Source organism: Chlorocebus sabaeus, chromosome 20, assembly GCF_047675955.1.
Source record: "Chlorocebus sabaeus isolate Y175 chromosome 20, mChlSab1.0.hap1, whole genome shotgun sequence".
Classification (NCBI taxonomy): domain Eukaryota; kingdom Metazoa; phylum Chordata; class Mammalia; order Primates; family Cercopithecidae; genus Chlorocebus; species Chlorocebus sabaeus.
This window is the reverse complement of record NC_132923.1, coordinates 120,016,095-120,024,595: the sequence shown is the minus strand read 5'-3', so window position 1 is coordinate 120,024,595 and position 8,501 is coordinate 120,016,095.

Here is an 8,501-nt window from a genome sequence, read left to right as displayed (position 1 = left end):
GAGCTGACAGCGAGACACTGTGAGCTCTGTTCTGTAAGAGAGGGTGTGCCCAGAGAAGGACACCCAGTCCTTGGTGGCTTTGTTAGCCATTTAATATAAGAAACCATTTCTACTCTGAGCCAAACATTATGGTTCATTATCCCACTTGATCCCCACAGCAGTCCTGTGAAAAAGGGTTTCTGATTTTGTTTTTTCTGAGTTTCCATTTTAGTCATCTCAGCTGCTTTTTTCAGCCCCCTCCATGGATCTGCTCAGAGCTGGCCTCACTCTCAGGACTTACCTTGGGCAGGAATGGCCTGGGGCCTCCAAGGCACCTGCTTCTTCTGTCACCCCAGGCGTTTGTGTAGATTGTTAACCTTGCAGGTCCCAAAGTTTCCCAGGAGTGATTTGTTTTTCCTTTTCTGCCTGCTTATTTTTGACATGTGACGTTCTATAGTCTTTGGTTTCCACTCTCACAGCTGATGTGGATGCTACTGGAGACACTGAGATGGCCAGGTGAATTGGCTGGATGGGCTAAGTTTCTGGAGTCCTTGACTGGAACCCTGCTATACTGCCCATGTGACCTCATTAAAGGGAGTGTGTAGTGAGGCCTGAACCTCTAGGTCTAACCTGGAATCTTCAAGGCCATGTGACCTTGGCTAAGCCCCTCCCCATGTTTGACCTATAGTTTCCTTGCCTGAACCATTAGGGTGTTGGGCCCTCTGATTTAAGATGCTGTGATTCACGTGGCTGTCTTGTGGATAACTGGTAACAATGCTGAGTCACCTTGACTTTCACTGGCACTGACCCAGGACTGGAACAGGCCCCTCTGGTCTGCCCCATGGGGCCTCTTGGGTCACCCAAACTGGCTGAAATATGGGAAGACTGCCACTCTCTCTCTAACTCCCAACTGAAATGTCGTCTGAGCTGAAGAAAGCTCTTCCTGCAAGGAATGTATTTCTAGAGAATTGGTCCTCTTAGCATTTTCAGGGTTCTTTCATCTCAAAGGCAGACGCACCCCTAGATAAGCAACTACCCTTTTAGTTTGCCCAGGTCACCTTGGAAAAAGCAGTCTGAGGCCAGCATAAGTGAGACCTTGATTTATGGAGGGACTCTTGGTGCCCGTGGGCCCACACGCCCTGCAGTCACATCATTCCTGGGCTTCGTGGGGATTTGGGGAGCTCAAAGTTATGGAGGAATAAATTCCTGGGCGGCTGTACCTCCGCCCTGGACTTTGGGATTCTAGAAAGTCACAGCTGCAGAAAGACTTAGAGATTTTCATGGCCTGCTCCTGACATGTTTTCCCAAGGTGTCCTCGTGATAAGACCCTCGGTTTTTTTGGTTTATTTCCATTCGTCTAGAGAGTGACATACTGCTTTTCACCAGACAGTCTGCTAGGCACTATGTGCACACTGAACTTTATCACTTACTACGGTGTTTACATAAACAGTCTCATTTAGTCCTCCTAACAACACTTTTGGGTTGGAAAAGCTGCCCCTATTTTCCAGACTTTCTCAGTCTTTGGACAGCAGGAAAACTGAGCAGCCTTAGGTGAGCATTTTGCTTTAGGAGGTCTTTCTCCCCCAAGAGCTGGAAGTCATGTCCAGAACTGAAAATTAAAACCAGCATGGCAAGTTGGCTCATACCTGTAATCCTAGCACTTTGGGAGGCTGAGGTGGGAGGATCGATCCCTTGAGCCCCAGAGTCCGAGACCAGTCTGGGCAACATGGCAACACCCTGTCTCTACAACAAAATTTAAAATTAGCCAAGCGTGGTGGTTGTACACCTGTAGTCCCAGCCTTGGGAGGCTGAAGTGGGAGGATTGCTTGAGTGCAGGAGGTCGAGGCTGCAGTGAGCTGCAATCACACCACTGCAACTCCAGCCTGGGCAACAGAGCAAGAGCCTGTCTCAAAAAAATGAAAATAAAAAACAAAATAAAAAAGCATTATGTTGTATGAACTGACATTTGTACAATCAATTGTAGTCTGGTGTCTCGTAATTTAGGGCAAGCTGGATGATTTCCCCCAGTCAGAGGGTGAAGGAGGGTTGGATTTAGGAGGAAATATCAGATGTTGCTTGGGAGATTCATTTGCCTCTGGGAAAAACCTACTTCACAGCAATAGATTGTGGTGGGGCTCTGGGGCCTTCCATCTAAAATTTAGGATTTTTTTTTTTTTTTTTTTTTTTTGAGACGGAGTCTTGCTTGGTTGCCCAGGCTGGAGTGCAGTGGCATGATCTCGGCTCACTGCAAGCTCTGCCTCCCGGGTTCACACCATTCTCCTGCCTCAGTCTCCCGAGTAGCTGGGACTACAGGCGCCCGCCACCACGCCCGGCTAATTTTTTGTATTTTGTTTAGTAGAGATGGGGTTTTACCGTGTTAACCAGGATGGTCTCAATCTCCTGACCTCGTGATCCGCCTGCCTCGGCCTCCCAAAGTGCTGGGATTACAGGCGTGAGCCACTGTACCTGGCCAAAACTTAGGATTTTATTTGCCTTTAGTCAGTGGGCCTCATCCTTTCTGTCTCTCTGGCTGTCTCCTGAGCATCTCCATCTGGGTGTCCCAATGGTCCTTTAAACCCAAACTATCTCTTATGGTACATCTCACCTGAGAAGTTTATACTTCTCTTATTAGCACCACCATCTACCTGATATCCAAGCCAGAAACTCGATGTCATCTTGGTTCTTCTCCCCGCCCCACATCCAACCAACTCCCACCATAGCCTCCAAGGCTCCAGGCTCCCCTGCTCCCCTGCGGCCCCTTCGAGTTGCTTCTGTTCCTGTAGTACAACCTGCTCTGTTCCCCACCTCATTCCCCACCTCCATGCCTTTGCATATGTCCGTGTCTTGGATTTGGAGTCTCCTTTCCTCCTCCTTCATGTGGCAGACTTGTCATCACTGAAGACTCAGCTCCAACTTTTTCCTCCCTTAGGAAGTCCCTCCTTGACTGTTCCTATCAAAGTATCCTCTGCATATGCCATCCATGACACAACACCCGCTTTAACAATGACCCATTCATATGTCTGCCTCCCTAGACTGTGGGCAATCTGAGGGCTTGACCCACTTAACTCTATTTGATTTTCTCCATATAACTTATTGCTATCTGCAAGTTTGTTTTTAATTCTTTTTTTTTTTTTTTGAAACAGAGTCTTGCTCTGTCGCCCAGGTTTAAGTGCTGTGGCATGATCATGGCTCACTGCAGCTTCGAACTCCAGTGCTTAAGTGATCCTCCCACCTCAGCCTCCCTAGTAGCTGGGACCACAGGCGTGCACTACCATGCACAGCTACTTTTTAAAAATTTTTTGTAAGCCGGGCATGGTGGCTCACGCCTGTAATCCCAGCACTTTGGGAGGCCAAGGCAGGTGGATCACTTGAGGTCAGGAGTTCAAGACCAGCCTAGCCAACATGGTGAAACCTGTCTCTACTAAAAATACAAAAATTAGCCGGGTGTGGTGGTGGGTGCCTATAATCCCAGCTACTCGGGAGGTTGAACCTGGGAGGCTGAGGTTGCAGTGAGCTGAGATCGGGCCACTGCACTCCAGCCTGGGCGACAGAGCTTTTTTGGAAAGACGGAGTTTTCCTATGTTACCCAGACCAGTCTTGAATTCCTGGGCTCAAGTAATCCTCCTGCCTTCCAAAGTGCTGGGATTGCAGGACTGTGTGTCCATGGCTGAACTAGTTTTTTTTGTTTGTTTGTTTGAGAGGGAGTCTCGCTCTGTCACCCAGGCTGGAGTGCAGTGGCATGATCTTGGCTCACTGCAAGCTCTGCCTCCCGGGTTCACGCCATTCTCCTGCCTCAGCCTCCCGAGTAGCTGGGACTACAGGTGCCTGCCACCACGCTTGGCTATTTTTTTGGTATTTTTAGTAGAGATAGGGTTTCACCGTGTCAACCAGGATGGTCTCGATCTCCTGACCTCGTGATCTGCCTGCCTTGGCCTCCCAAAGTGCTGGGATTACAGGCGTGAACCACCGCACCCCGCTGCCTGGACTGTTTTTAATTTTTTATGAATATATTTATTGTCAGAGCCTCCCATGACGGATGTCAAGGACTCCCAGAATTGGAATAAACGGAATTGGCAAATCAAAATGTCAACCAGCCAGCAGCACAGACCCTTTCTAGCCCCTACTCCAGTCCCATCTATGATCGTTCTCAGAGAAGCCTTGTCCCTTATGCTAGGGCACTCGGTGGTCATCTGTAGTAAGGTTCATGGGGATATTGGGGTGACTGATGATGGTAACTGACACATTTGGAGGACGTACTGTGTACCAGGCACCATGCAGAACACTTTGGGTACATGTCCTCTCTCTAATCATTTCAGCAAAGGCACAAGGTAGGGATTACTATTCTTCATTTACAGTTGAGGCAACTGAGCCTCAGAGAGGGTCAACATCTCACTGCAGGTCACCCAGCAAGTAGGTCAGCCTCTTCTGTTACGTAGGTGGCTGGGCGGCAGGCTGTGCACCTAAGGCTCCTGGGAACATGGTGGTTGCAGCCACTCTGGTCCACCTGCAGAGGGTACTGTTGCCTCACAGAACTACTGAAGCCTCCCTGCCAGACCTTGCCAACCTGCCCTTAGAAAGGCCTTATCTAAAATCTCTTCCCTCATCCCATGCAAACCCCACCATATAATTAGACTTCTCAAAATATTCTCTTCGAGTGGGATGGGGACAATCATAGGCTACAGTCTTCTCCAATTTCAAGAGCAGCCTCTGTGGAACTCCCGGAGCAAAAAGTCATGAGCTACCCCCACTCCAGATGGAGCTGCGTTTCATACAGCTGAAGTCAGCTCAGCTGCTGGGACTTAGCAAGTGGTCCAAGGCCTTCTGGGGACTGTCATGCTGCTGGCCCTGTAGCAGCACACACACACATACATTTGGAGCTCACCCACCCTGCTAACCTCTGCCTCACTCCCAGATGCCTGCCATCACCAGCATACTCTCAAATGAGCAGTTAGTTTGTTCCTCTGGATGTGTATGAGTGGGCGCTTTGCAAACACGGTATATTGCCATGATCAAACGCCCTTTCCAGCTCAAAAATCTGGATTTTGAGCACTGTTTCTATCAGAGACAGAGCCATGCAAATGAAATGCAAAAACGAATAGTGATAAATATTCATGTGTAGCAGCTAGATGTCAGCCAGCTGGAAACAAAAGTCAGAGAGCTGAAGAATGTTAAAGGCAATTTGGCCTCTTAGGGAGGCTGGTAGCTAGAATGGTTAAGGGTGCAGGCCTTAGGGATCTGAAATCCTGTTATATCAGCCGTTTGCTCTGTGATCTTGAGCAAGTTGCTTAACCTCTTTGTGCCTTCATTTCCTATTGTGTAAGGTGGTAAAAAAGAAACAGAGTCACATTGCAGGGAGGAGAATTAAGTGAATTAGTGTCTATAGGGAGCCATCAATCTTAAATTGGTAGTGGAGAGCCCAGCTGGGGGAAGGAAAGAGGTAAAAGATAGCTGTGCCTTATTAGGGGAAATAGATTATGCTTATCAGAATGGGAAGACTTCAGCATACATATGATGTCAAGGATTTCAGGCAGCTCTAAAAATTATTTTAGAATACTGTACATATGTAATTAAATTCTCACTATGTAAAAATTTCAAGCCATAGAGATAAAGCTTAAATCCCCTCAGTCACACTTCCTTTCCCAGGGGTGATTGCTATTGTCAGTTTCATGGGATTGCTTCCAGATTTTTTTCTTTGTATTTACATATGTATGTTTCTACAGAAATCCATGGCTTTGCTTGCTGTTTTTATTTTATTTTATTTTATTTTATTTTATTTTATTTTATTTTATTTTATTTTATTTTATTTTATTTTATTTTTAGATGGAATCTCGCTCTGTCACCAGGCTGCAGTAGAGTGGTACAATCTCGGCTCACTGCAACCTCTGCCTACCAGTTCAAGTGATTCCCCTGCCTCAGCATCCTGAGTAGCTGGAATTACAGGTGTGCACCACCATGCCTGGCTAATTTTTGTATTTTTAGTAGAGACGGAGTTTCACCATGTTGGCCAGGCTGATCTCGAACTCCTGACCTCGTGATCTGCCTGCCTCGGCCTCCCAAAGTGCTGGGATTACAGGTGTGAGACACTGTACCCGGCCGTTTTTATTTTCAGAAAATACAAATGATAATATACATGTTCTGCAAGCTGCCATTTTTTCATAAAGTGCTGTGTCTTGGAGGTCTTTCCATACTAGTATGCATAGATCTGTTTCATCATATGTGCTGCAGAATATTTAAAAGCAGGGCTGTACCCTGGTTTGCCTGTTCCTCAGGCAATTTCTTAAACATGTTTTCCCTATAAGTTTAATATCAATAAACAAACATATTACTGTCAGTTTCCTAAAATACAGGATTGATCATGTGACTGCAGTGACCTCACACCTTCAGAGGGTTTCCAGGGCACCAACCCTAGTGTTTCCAGCATGACTGCAATCTATATTTTAGCTACTCACTATAATCACAATTTTGCAGACATATTATACACCCGGACCTCTTTGTGTCTCTACTCAGCTTGGCAACCCCTCCTCCCCTCTTTGCCTAATCATTCATTTCTACATTCATTCGGCAGTCATTCATCTTAGCAGAAATGAACACCAGGCCATCCTTGGTCATTCTTCCAGCAGGAAAGATGTGTGTGTGTGTGTGTGTGTGTGTGTGTGTGTGTGTCCACAGATTTTTGTACCTTATTCATTCCTCCATTCAGCAAGTATTTATCAGGTGCCTATTCCATCAGTGTGCCTCTCTGTTTTCCTGTCTGTCTCCCTGACTCGGCTGTCAGCTCCTTGAGGGATGAGATCATGTCTCATGCACAGGGCATTCCAGGGAGAACAGACACCCTGGTTCGCCGAGCATAGTTCCGGATTCTCCTGTTGCTCTGGTGGAATTATTTGTAGGGCTCCTCTGAGCTCTCAGAAATGCCCTGGTTTAGATGAAAAATTGTAGGATCACTGGTTTTACACACAGTAGACTCTTGGCAAATGTTAATGGAAACAAGTGAACGGATGGATGAATGAATATAATTTGCTTTCCACGATTTAGAGATGCCATCTTACTCCGAGCTGAGGACTAGAGAGAACACATACTGAGCTACATAGAGATCATTTCATTATGGGCTTTATTGCCTTAGAGGAGTTTGTAGGAATCCTATAATCGCTAGACATCTTGCTTGCAGGTAGAGGGGATATCTTGTTGATAAGATTCTTCTAATAGGACACCTGACATGCTAAAAGTGGACTGGTGCAAAGATAAGGTAACATTTGTGAATGAAAGAATGCTAAACTTGGGTTAGGAAGCTGTTTCTTTTTTCTTTTCTTTTTTTCTTTTGAGACGGTGTCTTATTCTATTGCCCAGGCTGCAGTGCAGTGGGCACTTGACTCGCTGCCATCTCCACCTCCCGGATTCAAGCAATTCTCCTACTTTAGCCTCTCCAGCAGCTGGGATTACAGACGTGCGCTACCATGCCTGGCTAATTTTTGTATTTTTAGTAGAGACAGGGTTTCGTCATGTTGGCCAGGCTGGTCTTGATCTCCTGACCCAAAGTGCTGGGATTACAGGCATGAGCCACGGTGCCCGGCTAGAAAGCTGTTTCTGAGATGTAGTCAAGAGCAGGAGCTCAGTGGGTGAGCTCTGGAGCCAGACCACCCAGGTATGAATCCCAGCTCTGCCATTTCCTGCTGAGTAATCTTGAGCAAGTCACTTCCTCTCTCTGAGCTTCAGTTTCCTCATCTGTAAGGCGGGGATAACAGCCTCACAGCTTAGTTTTGATAATTAGATGAGATGACGAATGCAAAGTATTAGGTCGAACCATCAAAAATCGCCTTTATTTGACCATTTTGACCTTCCAAATGGGGTTTCATATAGTTCCACCTGGCGGGAATGCAGTCAGTGTTTAAGAAATGTTTGGACTGACTTTTCTGCTTCCATTGCCTAGCTGAACAGATGTTTCATTCTTTTATTCAAAACACATTTGCTGACCACCAACTATGTGCCAGGAATTGCCATCAGTGGGAAAACAAAATATTCTCCCCCTTTTTAAAAATTATACTTTAAGTTCTAGGGCACATGTGCACAACGTGCAGGTTTGTTACATATGTATACATGTGCCATGTTGGTGTGCTGCACCCATTAACTCGTCATTTACATTAGGTATGTCTCCTAATGCTATCCCTCCCCCTCCCCCCTCTCCCCTCCCCACCATAGGCCCCGGTGTGTGATGTTCCCCTTCCTGTGTCCAAGTGATCTCATTGTTCAATTCCCACCTATGAATGAGAACACGTGGTGTTTGGTTTTCTGTTCTTGCGATAGTTTGCTGAGAATGATGGTTTCCAGCTGCATCCATGTCCCTACAAAGCACATGAACTCATCCTTTTTTATGGCTGCATAGTATTCCATGGTGCATATATGCCACATTTTCTTAATCCAGTCTGTCGCTGATGGACATTTGGGTTGATTCCAAGTCTTTGCTATTGTGAATAGTGCTGCAATAAACATATGTGTGCATGTGTCTTTACAGCAGCATGATTTAT